Source organism: Hypomesus nipponensis, chromosome 14 (assembly GCF_054491055.1).
Source record: "Hypomesus nipponensis isolate SF chromosome 14, ASM5449105v1, whole genome shotgun sequence".
In the NCBI taxonomy this organism is placed as follows: domain Eukaryota; kingdom Metazoa; phylum Chordata; class Actinopteri; order Osmeriformes; family Osmeridae; genus Hypomesus; species Hypomesus nipponensis.
In genome coordinates, this window is record NC_140374.1 from 14222843 (window position 1) to 14240751 (window position 17909).

At 42.2% G+C, this 17909-nt stretch overlaps 1 long non-coding RNA gene across 1 annotated transcript; it reads right to left on the bottom strand.

The window, feature by feature from the left end:
• Positions 1-749: 749 nt before the first annotated feature.
• On the bottom strand, positions 750-17797 carry LOC146258733 (uncharacterized). Its single transcript, XR_014729805.1, has 3 exons — positions 17642-17797; positions 17161-17375; positions 750-1409 (listed from the first exon to the last, which is right to left on the bottom strand). It is a non-coding gene; the product is annotated as an uncharacterized LOC146258733 (long non-coding RNA).
• Between the last annotated feature and the right edge of the window lie 112 nt (positions 17798-17909).

The following is a 17909-nucleotide window of genomic DNA, read 5'->3' on the forward strand; positions in this document are numbered from 1 at the left end:
CACAGGCTAGGTAGCGTGGTAACAGCAGTGGCACAAGTCGGCTGGGGCGAGCAGACAAATAAATGCTTTTGTAACCCCGAGCCTGCATACGGCTCGCCCCCTCTCACCTCTCCACCGCGCCTGGAATCCTGGTGATTTAGCCGCCGGAGGAGAGGTTAGATGATGAGGGATACAGTTCATCACCCTCCCTCCTCTCCTCATCCCTTCAGCCCCCCCCCCCCCCCCACCACCACCACCACCCAGGAGTGAGAGGAGGAGACAGCAATCTGGCGGAGAGGGCTAAAGTCTGACATCAGTATGGACCATCAGCCCCTGTTCGCTCCCCACGGATCAAATTCTATTACGAGTGGGAGATGGGTGTGAGGGAGGGAGAGAGGGAGGGGATGTGATGGAAGACTAGGGTGCAGAGAGGGGAGGGAGAGGTAGTGGGTCTGGTGTGTACTTCAGTGTATCAGAGAAACAAGAGAGTGAGATGGCGTTTTTAAGGGCCTCTCCTCGTCACTGTGATTGTAGTTGATTGTGATGATTCTTTCCGAAATTCCAATTTGAGTGTGTGTGTGTGCAGTTTTGGGATGTTTTAGTCTTCAAAGGGATGTTGTGGTTTTGTATGAGCACAGTGCGGTACTTTCAGATTCATTCTTAAGGAGGTAAAATATAACACACACACACAAACGCACACATTCAATGAGCCACAGAGAAGCACCAGGTATTACAAACATTTGTTTTCAGACATCTGACTGAATCCGCTTACCACATAAGCCAACATTACTTTTGGCGAGGCTAAGCCTCTACAAAGCATAAATCCTACATGCAGTGGTAGGTGAAATGATTTAAATTCAATGAAATTATTCCGTCCTGTTAATGCGTTTCAGCATATTTCACGTTTCAAACTTTAATCCATTGGAATAGATTCCGCAGATCAGCAGAGATCCTCAACAAAAAGTAAGAGAAACAAAGCAAATCCATTAGCCATATTGTTTTAGAGAGCCGCAACCTGTGTAATGGCAGGTCATGGCCTGTGTTTTTAGAACTGGTATATAGGCCTATAGATAAATGGTAATCCAAGATACGGTCAGTAATGCAGCCTGGCAAACTGAAACAATAAATAATTATTTGTTTCCTCAGACTCAGCCAGTTTCTTGCCTTGCTCTCAGTGATTCCGTGTTGCATGGTAAACTTAGGTTCAAATGGTTAAGCCTGTTCATCCAACCTCTAAATAATGACTTCAACTATTCACTCCCAACTGATCAGGCTCAAATATATACAAAATGAATAGTAAATAGGAGCATAACAATGACAATTTGAAAGAGTTCTTTGTCAGACAATCACCAGAAGTCATTGCATCACAACAGCACTGCTGCACCCCTTGGGCGTTCCAATCTGTCACTTTTCCATGGCATCTTCAGCATCTTTTCTTCCAGCGTATGAAAATAAGGGAACAAAAAAAACAATAACACGCTCCATTAATTTATGTCTACACATGCTCAAGTATTTCATTATTTTTTCTTGTTTGATATTCTTTGCTCGTACTACGCAGATTGTGCCAGAATCACAGATGCATCAGATGGCGTAGTAGTCATTGTTTCTCCAAAATACATTTCCTCAAGTCATTGTTTTTGGTATAGGTCCCTGTGCATGGATTGGTTGGACAATTTAAGTCATCCTAAACCTTTGTGAAAGTACAGTCGGTACAGTTGGCCCATACAAACACAGAACATCTAATCATTAAACCGCACATACAAGAAGCCGTTGTTTTGGTAGGCAGGGAAGGGCCTTCAATGTAGGCTCTTTTGAGAATGTTCATTTTCTCACTGTCAGCCCAGCAAAGATGAGGGATTATCAGGAGCGAGTGCCACGTGTCAGGGAAATGCCACCTGTTCCTGTCAACTGCTAACAACCCAAGTGAGATTGATGATTCCCTCACCCACACCTTTGGTTCTCCACTGCTCCTCCACTGGCTGAATTCTCTCACAGATAAAGTAATGGAACCTGTCTGTCAACATTTTCGACTCGCGGACACCTGGGTTTACCGAGAGCACCCAGGAAGTGAAGAGAGAGACGGTTGGTTAGACGACAAAACCAGAAAACACCTAATAAACACAACTGAGGAAATGGTCGAGGAGGTCGTCTGACCTTGGCTGTCTTAGAAGACAACTGTAATAATCCCGAGTGAGAACTGTGGATATTAGTTTCTTCAGCGGAGGGGGAAGGTTACCAAAAGTAGTTTTTGACCGACTGGAGCTTGTTGAATTAAATTTGTCAAAAGAGTTTGAGACCCTTTTAAGGTGAATGACAAAGCAGTTGGAAAACATCTCGGAAAAACAACTCAGAAATGCTGCTTCTCACTTTCTTGCTAAAAATGCTAAATCCAATCTATACACAATGGGGGAATTAATAACTAGGTTATTTGATTTAGTTTCTAAAGAGGAGCTGGAAATGGCCCCATGGAACCCTACACAGATGCACATTTGAGAGTTGTATCCGTATACTGTAGCGCTTGACAAGCTTGGACTCTACTAAGATCAAAGTTTCTGTTCCCTCATGAATTAAAGAGTGCTGCCCATCTGGCGGGCTGGTGCACGAGTGAAACACTGCATATGGAAGCACAGGGACAGGCTAAAACCAATTCCTCAGGGAAAGAAGCAGAATACATGATGGCACATAGCAAGAAGGGCAACCTGATCTTTTGCCATTTGGTCACTGAAGGTGACAATTTCGGAAGAACATCAACTGTTTCCGTAGTTCCCCTTCCTTAGAGTGTGGTATCCCCAAACCGACAGCTTATGCATGGAAATATAAAGAAAAATTTAAAGACATTTGATGTTTTTACCACTGCAAAATAGTGTGCTGCATAAAACACAGATGGAAAATGAACATTCAGCATTTGATACTGCCACTGTTTGATGTTATGAGGAAACAAGACTGATCCTTGCGCACTGCCTGACCTGCTGTGCACTGAATACAGACATAAGTCAAAGAAGGATAGGTGGACAATCAAAAGATAGAGAAATTGTTTAATTGTCAAAATGATTTTTCACATAAATAAGCCCCTCTCTTTATATCTTATCTGTAATGTTATTGAGTTATTTGAGTTGTGTTATGAATATCCCATCCCATATGTTAACATTCAAACATGTGCACCGAAAAACGTGTTGCATTCACGCGTGACAAGTATTATAAAGAAAATGTAAATTATACTAATTTGGAGGGTTATGCATACTAATTGTCATGTTTCCTCACTGAACAGATGATTAAAAATCCATAACATTTGCTTCGCATTGAAACTGTTTAAATATTGTTCTCAAGCAAAGCAACATATGTAATAGCATACTGCACATGTCCATTACAGGATTTGTCATTTGTAAGTCGGAGACAAAACAGAAGGGGTGTGACATTGGTTGGACAAATTGGTTTTCTTGATCAAATTATTAATTAATCTCTAAAGTTTGCAGGTCAAATGGCCACTGGAGAGTTTGCAATTATAAAGTCCAACCTGAGGTCTACGCTTATACCACAATAACAGCATGTACAGTGCTGTCAAATCTTGAATCATTTTGTAGTAAAATGTATTTGGTAAAGCTTGTGCATACAACAGCCTTTTCGAAATTGTTCAAATTTGCAAGTTGAATAATTTGAAGTAGACTAAATGCTCCATATACACTAAATGAAACTATAATAAAATAATTCAGAACATTGATGACAATTACATTTTATTTTGCTGTCATGTTGGTGTTAACGTAAGTAGCTTCAAACATCCAATGCAGGCCGTGATGTGTCAGAAAGGGAAAGGTTGTGAGGGATAAGGACATGAACTGATTGTGCCCTGCTATCATATTCGTATAAATATTCACTGGACATTGCACGTCTACTCCAGCCGACAGTGAATGGGATTGAGCATGTCATAGCTGCCGAGGCAGGAGAAGGAGGGGAGAGGGGAGTGGGATGTAAGATTTGGTGGTGTCATTTCAATCCCCTCTCAGCAAATCAAGTACAACAGCTTTAGAATGGGTGCTCGTCAGTTGTGTGTGTGTGTGTGCGTTAGGTCTGGGTTTGAGGAGGAAAGGGCAGTGCTCACTGTCAAAACATCTGTAGCAGTCTGTTTAAGTAGAAGAGGCAGGGAGAGGTGTTCTATGGAGGCATCTATGCTAATGTCTTTCCTCTAACAGGACAAGGAAGTCAAAGCAACAAAACGTCAATCAAACCTGTCATAACGTCCAAAAAAGGAATGGGGTCATTTGGACTGTCTGACTACCTAACTGTCTCCAGTAGCATCTGACCATCGTTTTGCAGTCAGAGAAGCCACACACATGCACTGTATCCATCCAACTTGAGCAACACAACCAAACACCAGCAAAGAAAGAGGCCATCTCAGCCCATGGCCAAGCCACAGGAGGGACACCCACAGAGGAAGGTCCAGTGATTTTCATTAAGATAGACTCTAGAGCGCTTGTCCTATTACTGGGCTATTAGGCTCTCCATCGCTAACAGATTGGTTCTAATGGGGAGCTTGGGAGCCAGGAGGAGGATAATTGCACTGCCTCTGACCACACAGGTGCCAGGTCCCCCTTACTGCCTGATTGGCTAATTAACGCTTTGTCAATCAACCCCCATCGGTGTTTCCAGGCAGATGAAAAGTAGTTAAAAGGTGGCCGAACGATACTAATGAGTCCTGAAACTTTTTTTCGCCCACTGACTCTGCATGACTGGTCAGATTGTACTGCCGTTTAAATAAAGCAGTTAAAAATGTTCAACTTTCGAGGGTTATTCTAGGAATGTGGTATTGAGGCATTTGTCAAACTTTAATTTGATGCAAGGTACACTTAGCCTTACATTACTTTCTGTGGTACCTGAAAAAAAACTTTGCTGCATATTGTATTTGAGATACTGTTGTGGCACTGTCTATAACCTAACCGCTTTTGCAATCTTTGACAATGTTGCACTTAAGATTTTATGCATTAAATTACTGAAATACTCTTAGAACTATGCACTTCTGGTCTTTGAGGATCTGATTTATATGCGCCATTTGTTTGTCACTTTAGATAAAAGCACCCCACTAAAACGTAGCGGCTACTAAATGTCTGACATGTTATGTAAATTATGTAATAACAATTCATTCTTTATACATTCCACTTGTTTGGTGCTTCAGAGGCAGAGGTGGCTTAAATGAGCAAGAACCCACACGGTTACCAACAAACTTGGTCAGCCCCAAACCAGCTTCACACTACAACGAGCACATCCCTGTCAATGGGAGGTGGGAGGACAGTGATCAGAGGGGGGTCCGAGGGTAGGTGAGGAGTCAGGCCTCTTATCTATGCTCAGCAAAGCTGCCATCGATTCCTCCCCCTCTCCCCGTCCAGGCCGATGGATGCGTCCGTCAGTGCGCTAGTCCAAACATTACCATTCTGGCCGTAACCCTGGAGCTCCATCGATCGCTGTGCCGTCAAGCCAGGGATCAGTCAGAGCCCGGGCCACTTCGTGTGGCCTAATGAGTGGAATAAACAGGTTTGGGGTGTATGAGGGAAGTGCTAGATGACAGGTGGATGACTGCCAGGGTCAACCGGGCTAACAGGCCGCTGAGGTGAACAGGCTGATGGGAGAATGAGTGTGAGTGCATGCATGGTAGGGGTGGAGGGGAGAAGGGAGGGGGCAGTTCATTGGAGGCTGGCTTTGTTGAGTATGTATGAGTGCAGTTGATGTTGTGGGTGTGTGTGTGTGTATGTGTTTGAGAATCTGTCACGCATTCATGTGTCCATCAGTCTTCATAGCGCTAGTAAGTAGAGGTAAGTGGCACGAGAATAGACCCTACCCCCAACCCATTAAATTAACAGCATCATCATTATTGACAGGCGGGATTGTGTCTGCACGTGTGTGAGAGTGTATCAGCTAATGGTTTGTGTGAACCCCTGTTAATATGTTATTATGGATCCAAAACTCACCCTTTGATGGCTCAAGGCTAGTCCGTGTTTTTCGTCTACCTGAGTCAATTGTGTTTAGATAAAGAGATTATATCACAGAGCCTCTCCCATTATGATTAATCAGCATATTGATCGTTTGTCCTCTAATGGTTTAAAGATCAGAAAACGAAGTCCGCACATAAGATTAGCTGCTTATCTAGCTGGTTGGTTTCTATCCTTTAGTTACAGTTTGTCTACTTCTTGGAAGTTGTTGTTTACTATATAAAGCGTACATTTTCAAAGTAGATTAGCAATAGGACTCAAAAAGTATTGTTTATGCTGTTTTTAAATGCTTGCCTACATGAGATGTCTCTGCAAACTGAGCCGTGTAAACTATCATGCCAAAAAGCTGGCTGATCAAAAAACACTCATTGTGCCACCACCTTCAAAACGCGCATACGGATTCACAAAATGTCGCTTTGAGGCAATATTACATAACCAAAAAAACAACAATAAACAGCGGTGTCCCCGCAACATTTTGTCCTCCGAGACGGTCAGCGTGTATACCTGCTTTTCAGCTCTACCTTTGTACTCAGAACCAATTAAGTAGGCGGGCTCAGCTTGAAAACAATGTTTTCGTTTCCATTACAAACCGATAATTGCTGTGTAATTACTCCGCCATTGTGGTCTTTCATTGCGAACAGCGATGGCGCTAATAACATTAAACTTCAAAGCCACTACGAGGATGAGGAGATGGGGAGTTGTATTAATATTCATATCGCCTCTTGTGAGAGGTTTATATCCACGAGCCAAACCAGCATGCTAATGATCCAGGGATATTTTGTATGCTGCACATCAGCAAGTCCTGGTAACATTGGAATTTGTGCCTGTGTCTTTCACCTAACATTCATGTCATCATCTTCACCACCAGCATCATCATCACCCTGGAGACTCACGTTAGAGGAGCCTAAATACGCGGAAGACCTTCAGAACCTTTTAGCACTGGTCTGATGACAACCTGATGCTGCCTTAGGCTACACACATCCTTCCCTTTAACTGACGGATTAGTGATGGCAAGGCTTGACTCTTCTCAGTGACTCAAGCTTTTCAATTTGCTCATCAAAAACACTTTTGACTCAAGCGGTTATGCACTGGACACATACAACCCCCTACTGGCGAACAAATCACATTTCTAAGCTTGTTTACCATGTAGCAAGGAGTACCTACTAATCCTGTAGTACACAATTAGAAAAGGCTGATGGTTAATTTAATTGACCCCTTGGTCAAACAAACGACGGGTGAACAACTCAATAGGACAAAAGAATTGCAACTCAAGTGGCAATAAAGAACCATTCAATTAGAATAAATTGCTCAAGAACTGCACATACTTCTGTCTTTTCAGTAAATAGAGATCCGAGCCCTCTCACAGCATGTGTAAAGAAAGGCTTAAGTGTATCAACTGTTCTCTGACCAAAGGCCCTTTCCGTTGTTAACTAGAAAAGTAAACACTTTCAGCTGGAGAAAGGGAATGGTGGAGGTGGGTGTGAGGTGGGTTGTCTGCTCACTTCTGATGGGCCATGTGTGTCATCATCGCACAAACACACTAACCCGAACTGAAGAAGACGGTTTGAAATCCATTTGTCCATTTGTCACAGTGAGAAAAAAGCGGATTCAATTATTGAATATCATTGGCTGTAAATCCATGTGCTTGTGTGCACTGTGTGCACTGCTTTCTCTTGTGTATTCATAATGTTCTGCCTTGACGTGTAAACACTCCAAATATGACATTTTCTTGTCATGCTGGGTCCATACCTCCAACCCTCCCCCCTCCCCTACCACCCTCTTTCTCATCCCTCCATTTGTCTATCAAGGCCCCATAAGCTTCTCCCTCCCATCATTTTAATTGAAGCGGACGGAGACAGCTACTGTAATTACACAGAGATAATCTTCCCATCTGACTAATTATATTTCTCATTAGAGTCCGATAATGCTCATTAGATTAACTTTCTCATTGCAAAATTAAGAAATAATCGGACCAGGGCTGGCTTGTTGGAATCCTGTGTAGGACATGCACGAACACCACTGCTGGGAGCATGCTCACTAGTCGAGGTGTTAGTTAGTAAAAAAGAGATGGAACATTATGCAAATTGGATCGTGATTCCATGGATTCTGTGTGTAGAAATGTCTGTTTCAAGATTATACACCCCTTCCATCGTAATTGTGATATACACCTGAAAGTTTTTTTTATTCTATTTTTTTACATTGAATACCGTAGCCGACCTGGGACAAACAGTATCATTACACATTTATTTTAGGTTCCCTATATTGAAGATATTGAGTTGTGTAGATGTTTTTCACACCATGCCAAAAATGATTAATAACATACAAGTTGTGTTTTGACAGAGAAGATTTGACATGACGGGAACATGTCAAGCCAGAACGCACAACATTCCCTGTGATCAGACCTGAGGAACTGTGGTGACGTGCCCTCACACTTCCCATACCACTGATGAGAAATCGCAAGGTTTCAATAAAAATAGCAATTTCCTTTTCACACAGATGCTCTCCAGCATTGCACGTTTGTGTTTGCGTTTATGTACCCTTTTCCTGCCTGTCGAACCAAATAACTTTTGAAAACTTTGATTAACTGTGTTAAAATACAGTTGGAAGGTAGATTAAGTGTGGGTTGTGGTGAATGTTAGTTTGCTTGTCCACATATAAGCTAAATATATGTTACAACATAGCAAAAAACTGTTATGATTTGTGGAAAGCTAAAAAGTGTTGTGATGTACTCTAGACCATAAACTTATAACAAATGTATGCTGGAATATACCTTGTTTCTTGCATCAGAATTGCCCCTTATACTGTGTAATGCACATATTAATGCTATCCATTGGAAAATTATACTAATTAGATAATACAAATATTATACTAAGCAAACATCCCTGTCAGACAAGTTGCTTTGATTTCCACTTCTCTCATTTCCAGCATGTCAGACAAATGTAATCAATTCTTGTGTCCTAGTGACTCAGTTTAATTAAGTTGTCTGCAATCAATGACGACCTTGAAACATTTATATCAACATAGAATTAATGGATGCCGGTTGAAATTTAAATGATGTATGCAAACACATGTTGATTCATTCCATTCATTGACAAGTAATCCTCCCCAGAACCCATGTAAAACACATGAAAACTACTCAGAAGTGATAGTTTAACACAAATTAAATGCAGGGTAGGTAACGTTGTGGAGATGCACTTTGACATATATGCTGAAATACATTTCATATCCAGATAGCAACCAATAAATCTAAAGGTGTGACGATAAAATAAAGTGAGTAAATGAAGTATTTGTCGGCCTTGGAGGACAGTAAAAACATGACCAATCATTAAGGTTGGACCGGCACTAATGATTGGACGGCATTTGGACCGAATGCAATTATTGGACGGGGTACTTGTCTGTCTGCCTACCTCCCGGCAGGCAGGCAGCACGTTCACATGTTTTGGAGGAGTGGCGTTGAATGGAGGGGGTGGGATATTTTAGTTTTAATGCTTTCAAACTCTAGCAAAAATGGCTACGTTCGCTAAACTTACAAAGGCTTTTCCTGCCTTGAAGTAGCAAAACAAGCATCAGATGTAGTTATATTTAGAAGGAACCCATGCATATGTACCTGGGTCTATGTGAAACTGGGAAGGTGATCAGGGTGAAACACAAGATAAAGCAACAGAATATAAACAGCTATGGTACCCACAGGTGCCTAAGCGGGTACCAGCACAATTATTTTACGACTACAACTTGGACAGATGTAGCACCTTTCCTTTGTTTTAGGGATCCGCCTCCATATTTAACTCAGTCAAACACCCGCTAATCAATCCACACCTGTCAACCCAGACGATTTGGCTGCAGAGAATAGTTTCAACCCCCCACCCCCTCCCTCGCCTTCCACCCTGCTCCATGCACCCACCCGTCCACCCAAGGGAACTGATGCCCTCCTTCTGTTCTCTCTGAAAATGCCCAGCTACATCCCTCTTCCCTCCCTCCCTCCCTCCTTCCCTTCCACGTTGTCTCTCTCTCTCTCTCTCCATTCTCCGGTGCGGAGGCTGCTTATCGGCCTTTAGGAGCCTTGCTCTGGCGCCAGGCGTTGATGGAGCAGTGATTGATGCCCCCAGTCTGTGTGCAGCCGATAGGGAGTGCTGCACAGCCTCCTGGGTAAGGAGGGCGGAAACGGGGGAGAATAAGAAATGGGTGGTGTGCCAGGTGGTCTGCTACGGTCCATTTCTACCACCCAGAGTTGCGGAGGGTAGACAAGGAGGAAGAACGTCGGGGGAATGGCGTAAACATACGTAAACAACCGTACAAACTCATTCCCTTACTTATGACATCACTGATTTGATATGACTGTATCGGTAACAGCAGTATGAAGGAGCCTATTTTCCTTGTGTTTGATCAAGTTCAATTAGATATTCATGCTGCGCCCAAAATCGCTTTTTCTTTTAGTACGTACTACAGTTTCGCTTACAAAATATGTACAATTGCATATGTAGTATGCATACAATTCAACATATTGCTTAGTCACAACATCTTACATTGAACTTGGACTCTGAAGTGCATAATTTGGAATATTGTGGAAAACAATGGTTGATTTCCCACCAGCTAGCAGAGCTCTACTGTTGCTACTTCATGTATGTCGTACTAATCTTCCCCTCTGCAGAGGATAGTGGGTCAATATATCCAGAAAAATATACTTTGCTTTTACAGTGTCTCTGTATGTTACAAGGAAATTGTGAAGGCCATTTTCAGGCTCTTTAATAAACATGACTCATTAAGGATTCCAAAGGCGTCTTTCCGCAGTTGTCAGAGTAAATGCTAGCAGCTGAACTAGGGAAGTTGATGGTAGTCCATCCTGCACTCAAGGAAGGCCGTTTAAAGATGATGTTGGATAAATCACAAAGACAAACTAAAACCATTAGCCTGTCATTTCATGCTTTTATTTCAGTAAAAGGTAGTTTCCGTAAAATGGCACATCAAAGGATGTTTTTTTTCTTCTTGATTTTACCTTGTGAGTATTCAATAAAACATGTTTGAAGCAGTTTAATTGAGCAAGCTACGTCAGGTCGTTTTGAAAAGGAACATTTCTAGAAAGGAAAATTACATGTTTTATAAAGAGTAGTCTATTTCAAGCTAAATTTAGCTGACATCCACCCAGAGCTGGTTGTCTGTTCACGTTATGTATGGCAGCCTGGTGACACTTTCCTTTCAGTGTGAAATGTCTTAATTCAGGAGCCATCAACGTGTGAAACAGCATCTTTTGCCTCAGCTCTTTGCTCTCACCTATTAACAAAATAATTAGCCGTAAAATATACTAATAGTTTTCCATGTTCATGTGGAATTGCAGTCAGGCCCAAAATTATTGCCACCCTTACTGAGAGCAAATATCAAATTCAAGCGTCTGGAGTTTGCCAAACGTAATTGGAACTATGACTGGAACAGGGTGCTATGGTCAGATGAGACCAAAATTGAATTTTGGCTGTGTGCACCATTGGCGTGTTTGGTGTCAAAATGAGGGATGAATACAAGGAAAAGCATTTCATACCAAACATCAAATATGGTGGTGGATCATTGAGGCTTGGGGCTGTTTTGCTGGGAGCGGGCCAAGGGCTCTTGTTAATCAATGGCCTAATATATTCTACCAAGTACCAGGACATTCTAACCAGGCCAAAAACCTTGTTGACTGCCAGGGAGCTGAGACTTGGCCATAGGTGGACAAGCAACCGCAATCTTAACAATCACAACATTTGTATCATTTATCTTGTTGCATGGATGTAATTTTGTGGCAGTTTTCTGTTTACTATATAGGCCTATGACTTTAAATGTGAGGCGTGTAAAAATGCAAATGTGAATTTTCTGTTTGCAGGGGGTCAGATGGCTGAGCGGTTAGGGAATAGGCTATTAAACGGAAGGTTGCCGGTTCGATTCAAGGCTGAGGAAAATGACGTTGCATTCTTGGGCAAGGCATTTCACCCAACTTGCCTCGGGGGGAACGCCCCTGTACTTACTGTAAGTCGGTCTGGAAAAGAGAGTCTGCTAAATGGCTCCAAAAACAAATGTACTGTATACATACATTTGTCTGTGTACTAGCCTACTGTATTATACAGTATTGGACTGTTCCCAGTAAACTTGTAGCTACAGTTGAAATTGGTATCCAAAAAGCTCACTGTGATACACAATAGCATTCAGCTAGACAAACCAAACACTATTGAATAGTACTATAAGCAGTCAGTGTGAACAAAAAAGTTTCATAAAAATGAAATTTGTATACAACAAACATTTCCTGTCATGGTGAAAAAACATCCAACCATTTTGACCAGTACGGCTCACATAATGACAAGAAAACGTTTCATTCAGGTGTCATTTGCCAATTCAATGACGCAATAGGTAGGTTTTGATGTATGAATTAATTGTTTTGGGTGAGAAACTACCTTTTGCAGACATGCAAAAAGGTTGTGATGTCCCATTAAACAGTTGTGACAATTGCACTTATAGTTTAGAGAATGGTAAGACTGTTTCCAAAAATGAGCCAAAGCAATTGAGAAAAACTATAATTTGACTGCCTCTAGAATAGTAAGAGAACTCTAAAACTCAGATGAATTCTGATACATGTAGACAGCCTTTTCAAATGGCACACAGTGATTTCCAAATCTCTCATCACTAATCCAAATGTAAAAAGTTCTCCCTTATTTAACTAATTTGACAGATTTATGCTTTAAAAACTTGTCCTCTGATGTGACACAGTCTACTGTCAGTACATGTCCCTGCCATTAGCAATGGAGTGGCAGAGATTAGGAAGAGGCAGAAGCGCTTGAATTCACCTGAATAAACTTGCACTCAAAACACGCCATTGCAGATAAGTGATATTATCATGATAAAATGCTCAGTCAGCCAATGAGAATAATATCCCACCTTGCATGGAAAGCGGTCCGGAGCTAAAGATCGGTGCACTCCTCTCTGGAGGTGATTCCAGCCAGGATCATGTTGGTTTTGTAATGGATATGGCTGCCCTGGTGGTGCCTGTTGCCTTTGATTACAATCTTTAAGTATGCTGTTTGGTATTTACTACACATCAAGATGGCTGCTGATACTCTACCTTAGTGGTTTCTTTACAAACATCAAACAGTGCTTTTTGGGGGGGGGTCCATCATCATAAACAGATGTCTCAAGTTATCTGAGGGTTTGAATAGGTATCTGACCCCCACGGAAGACCAATTTGTCTGGATGGGGTGACCACTGTACTGCACCTTCCGTTTTATGGTTTGAACAAGAGCTGGTCAGTATCTTTGTGAGCCTTTTGGCAATGTCCAAGTTCATGTAGATGCATGTCATCCTTGCTGAACCCGTTGAGCACATAGGGCAGGCGACTGTCACAGCTGTCATTGTATTGCTTGTTCGAAATTGCTTCTTCTATCCTCTGACACAATTGTACGAAACCAAAAAGCTTCAATAGCAAGGGTGGGAGTCATATGGAGGAGTGAGCTTGACCAATTAAACTTGGTTACATCTATCACCCGTTTCTGTTACGCGGCAGGGTAGCCCAATTTCTTAACTCAACCCCTGTGACAGAACGTGTGATTGTAGCTTGTGTAGACAATTGAAAAATGGCTAATGTGTTGAAATAGCTGAGCCATGTGATTCGATATCCATGCGTCTTGGATAGCGCACTGAACTACGTGAAACAGAATGAGAGGAGGAGTCTCTGTTCTCATTCTTTTCCACTTACGGCTAAGCTCCAGGGTTTCTTGTCAGAAATCTCCTATCTCCATCTACTCGCAGATTTTGCTCGAAAAAAACATGGGTGGTTGAAGGCTGAGCGAAAAAGTCACAGCAAGAAGAATTTGAAGCTGGGGCCTTATTACTCCATAATCCTTACAAAATGAGTTGTTCACGACAGAGGGTGTTACAGACTTAATCTTACCCCCTAAATCCACCACCCCAATGTCCTCTCACCTTAATCCCTACCTACCCTTATCCCCTTCCCCAAAAAACATCCCTTATCTTCACCATGGACATTTGTCCCCTTTCCTTGTGACTCATATCCCCTCACAATGCTGCAAATAATGCGGTACTCTGTGAGGCGAGTCCTGTTTATTTGTGACAGAGAAAGGGAAGAAGAGGAGAGAGCGACAGAGGGGTGGGGAGGAGGAAAAAAACAAAGTGTAATTCCAGCTACTCTTCTCAAGCAAGGCGGGCCCACGTTATAGAGCCCGGAGGATCAAATCTAATTCAGGGGAGATACGCATTAAGCCTTGTCACTCAACTCTGGCTGCCCTTGAAGGAGAGGAATGGTGATGAGAGCAAAGGGTCTCCGAGGACAAGGGATGAAGGCTTGTCTACCAAATCACTCAGGACCACCATAGCTACCCCCCCCTTTCATTCTTTCCTCCACCGCCTCTCCCACAACAGGCTAATTATGCTAACCGGTTTTACGGAACACATTTGGGGAAATGAATGACACACAGCACGTGGCAAAGCACACACAAGGCTGAGAGCAGTGCAAAAATACATTGTTGACTTCATGTGTACTGCTAGTAAATACAGAGAGACAAGTCATCCATAGTCAAGGTTACAATTGGTGTACAATTGACAACCAGAGTTCACAGCACATGTGTGCATACACACGCGTATGGGTCTGTTTAGAGTAGACAACATTCACAAATATTGATAAACTGTCAGTTTATATAGACTGTACTCAGTGTTATCACACACATCCCCCCACACACACCCTGCAACACATCTGAAGGATTAAAAACACTCAGCAAAAAACAAATGTGGAATCTACGCTCGGATGGCATTAAAAGTTCTCTGTATTTTGCCAGGAGCTCATGAGTTGTGCAGGGCCTTGCCACTCAGGGGAGAAGTCTATTCCAGAGTTGTCTCAGGCATAATTGTGTGCAATGAAAGTAGTGTTTATTTATGCGCTGGACATTGCTAATTATCTACATTGCATAACTAATTATTTCTCACTTCAAAGGCATTTCCCCAGTGAGACAGTATCGGTCGCTCAGGCAAACTGACTCATGACTCTGAAGATATTTATGACTAATTAGGAGATAACGAGGCTCCGTTTGGGAGGGGTTTGCAACAAAAAATAAGACCAGATAAATATAAAGTTGCATATTCATGTGGTTTCTACTTAGACGTGGCAGTTCAGCCATTACTCTGCATTTACACTTTGTCTGCACTGTGGGGTAGGGTACTAACTGACCATCAAAGACTACTGGGTCCTACATGATTCTGGATTTCAAACATTTGGGGGGTCCTTCTCCAAATTTCAAAGACAAACTTTGTATTCAACCCTTTATCCTGTTGCATATTTACATGCTAGAATATTTTGTTGTCGTAAATGTCAGACTACTTTTGAGGAATTTACTCTCCCTCAAGGGACATTAAAAAAGGATGCATTGGGACCTACATTACAGACACTTTCCGTACCAACTAGCCTTAGCAATTAGCAAATTGAACAGCTGTTCAGTTCTAAAAGTCAGATATTAGGCAGATGTGCATTTTCTTCTAATCAAATAACTTCAGCTTGTAACTTTGTGTGTAGCATGGAACTTTCAATATAGATAAATATGAACTTGGTAGAGAAGAATATATATTTTTTAATCATACTTCTTTGGTATTTAAGCGTTTATTTTTATGAATGTTAAGATTTGTGTAATTCATGGACATCTAACACTAAAGACACAACTTTTTGTGGGTAACAATGACCCTTGGTGGTCAATATAAAACCTACACCTTCTGTCCAGCCAAGGGTCTTGAATAATGCTTTAGGTGTATGAACTTTGATCGATTTGGTAACTGTGCTTAATGTTTATAGGTCATCCAATAGATTTTAAATCATAGAATTCTTGTCTTTTTGTTAATATTTTGGCAAGTTTTTACTTGAAGAATATGGCTGCTTTCTAAAGCTTGAATTTGAACAACGTTCCCAAGAGCATGACACACTTGCAGGGAGAGGCAACGCTTAGAACACACACACACAGGGAGTGTCCACTGTCCAACTTGGTTGTCTGCATTTTCCCATTTGTCCATCCTGCGAAGGCAGAACAGTGACCAGCCCCATCAAGGTGACCAGGAACCAAGTCCAAGTGCTCACCTACCTAGCCAGGGACATGGGCAATGAAGTCATCTGTTGTTCTGCATGTTTTATTGGAGTTCACTGTATCAAAAAACTCTTCCCTTAACCAAAGTGAACTAACAAACTTCACACAGAGAGAATGCCCACCTGAGCACCTAACATTTGCCGAAGCAGAAATTGTACCTTCATTCAGTGAGTTGACGGTGCCACTAGAGAAAGGTTTGTTCCTGCCCTAAGAAGTGTTGTTAAGTATATACCTTTGTGTATCTTTCTTGTAATCGGAGTGCGTAGTCAGGATTTATCCAGAAAGCACACTAAGTTGCATAACAGATTCATATTGACATCATTGAACTAGCAGGACGTTTTCTTTGAAAACTAAACATTATTTAAAACGTGTTTTCAATTAATTAATGCGTTAATGCGTCACTATAAGAATACGTACACGCATAAAATTATGGATCTCCTCAGGCGCTTTCAGGAGCCTAATCCCCGTCCGTTTATGTGATCACTTAAACGGCTACCTTATTTAGTTGCCACGCATTGACATACCAGCAAATACTCGGCCCGTCTTTAATAAATATTCCAGTGACAGAGATAATATGGATCCATATTGAGCCTACTAGCAGGGCAAATTGACGATTGTGGGTGATAGTATTGTTTTATTTCAGACATGTAGCCTAGTTGCCGTGATTTAAGCAGGATCATACCCTCCTAGCTAGCCTCTATTCGCCTTAGGGCACTTCACCCCGGTGTCTGGCTTAAAAATCGTTTACACCCACCTCGTCTGGGATTGTCTTTTGCCTGAATAGACGTAATAGCCTTCAGGCCGTTTTGACGCAACGGTAGGTGATCTAGCCTCGTGTTGAGAGACCATAAGGTCATGTTCATATGAATGTCATTTAAACATCTTTAGGTAGTTAGCCTACAGGTCATTTGGCCTAGATGTCTTGCACTTGACCATTGGTGGCATGGTAGTTTTAGATATGAAACTACCTTTTTTAGCAGGCAGTTTGCCTACGGAGTTTGCTTCAGCAGGTGTCGCAATCCTCTCCTAGTGAGGTTATAAGTTAGGATGCCGAAGATGTTTTCTCAAAGACCTGGTTGTCACAGAAAGTCGAGAATTAGACTCACCTGCTGGGGTTTTTATCAGGTAATTTCACAACCCCCTGCTGTGCATCTTCGCGCACAAGGGACCAGGGTCTGCCGCTCAGCACTGACGGATAATTAGCTAACGGGGCTCAGTAAAAAGTTCTCTGATGAGACCGAAACTGAGAGATTGATCTTCATGGTTGGTTGGCTCCCTCTGGCTCTTACTGCCGCAACCTTCCTCCACAAACAATTACCATCTGATCGAGGAGAAGGGAAGGTGGTTAGAAGCCCACTGTGTTCTGGATGGAGCACAACGTTTGTTGACTTCTTAGATAGATAAAAGACGGGCGTAATATAGGCTACCCTACCGAACGCCAATAGTGTACACACAATACAGAACATTTTGGGGGTTTTGTTTTCTAGACTTGGTCAACCATTCTGCCCATACAGTTACTTTACAGACTATTAAGTCATTCTTGAACCAGGACCTTCACTGATTTTCCACAAGTAATCGGTGTTTTACCTTGGAGCCCATGGGAACACAAGCTGGTAGCTATGGTAAACTTCCCAGAAACCGAGCTGTCGGGTAGGCTATGTCCACAACATGCAGACAAAAGTCAAACATGCCAAGAGGTATGGGCCATCTGATAGAGTTTGAACATAATTAGAAAGAGAAACGAAAAAAATCCCATGCAATCTTAAATAGGACGCCACTGAGTGACTGACTGGGGCTCAGTTTTTCTATTGGTCGGGTGGTAATACGGAGTCACAGCGCCATCAAGCGGTAACCT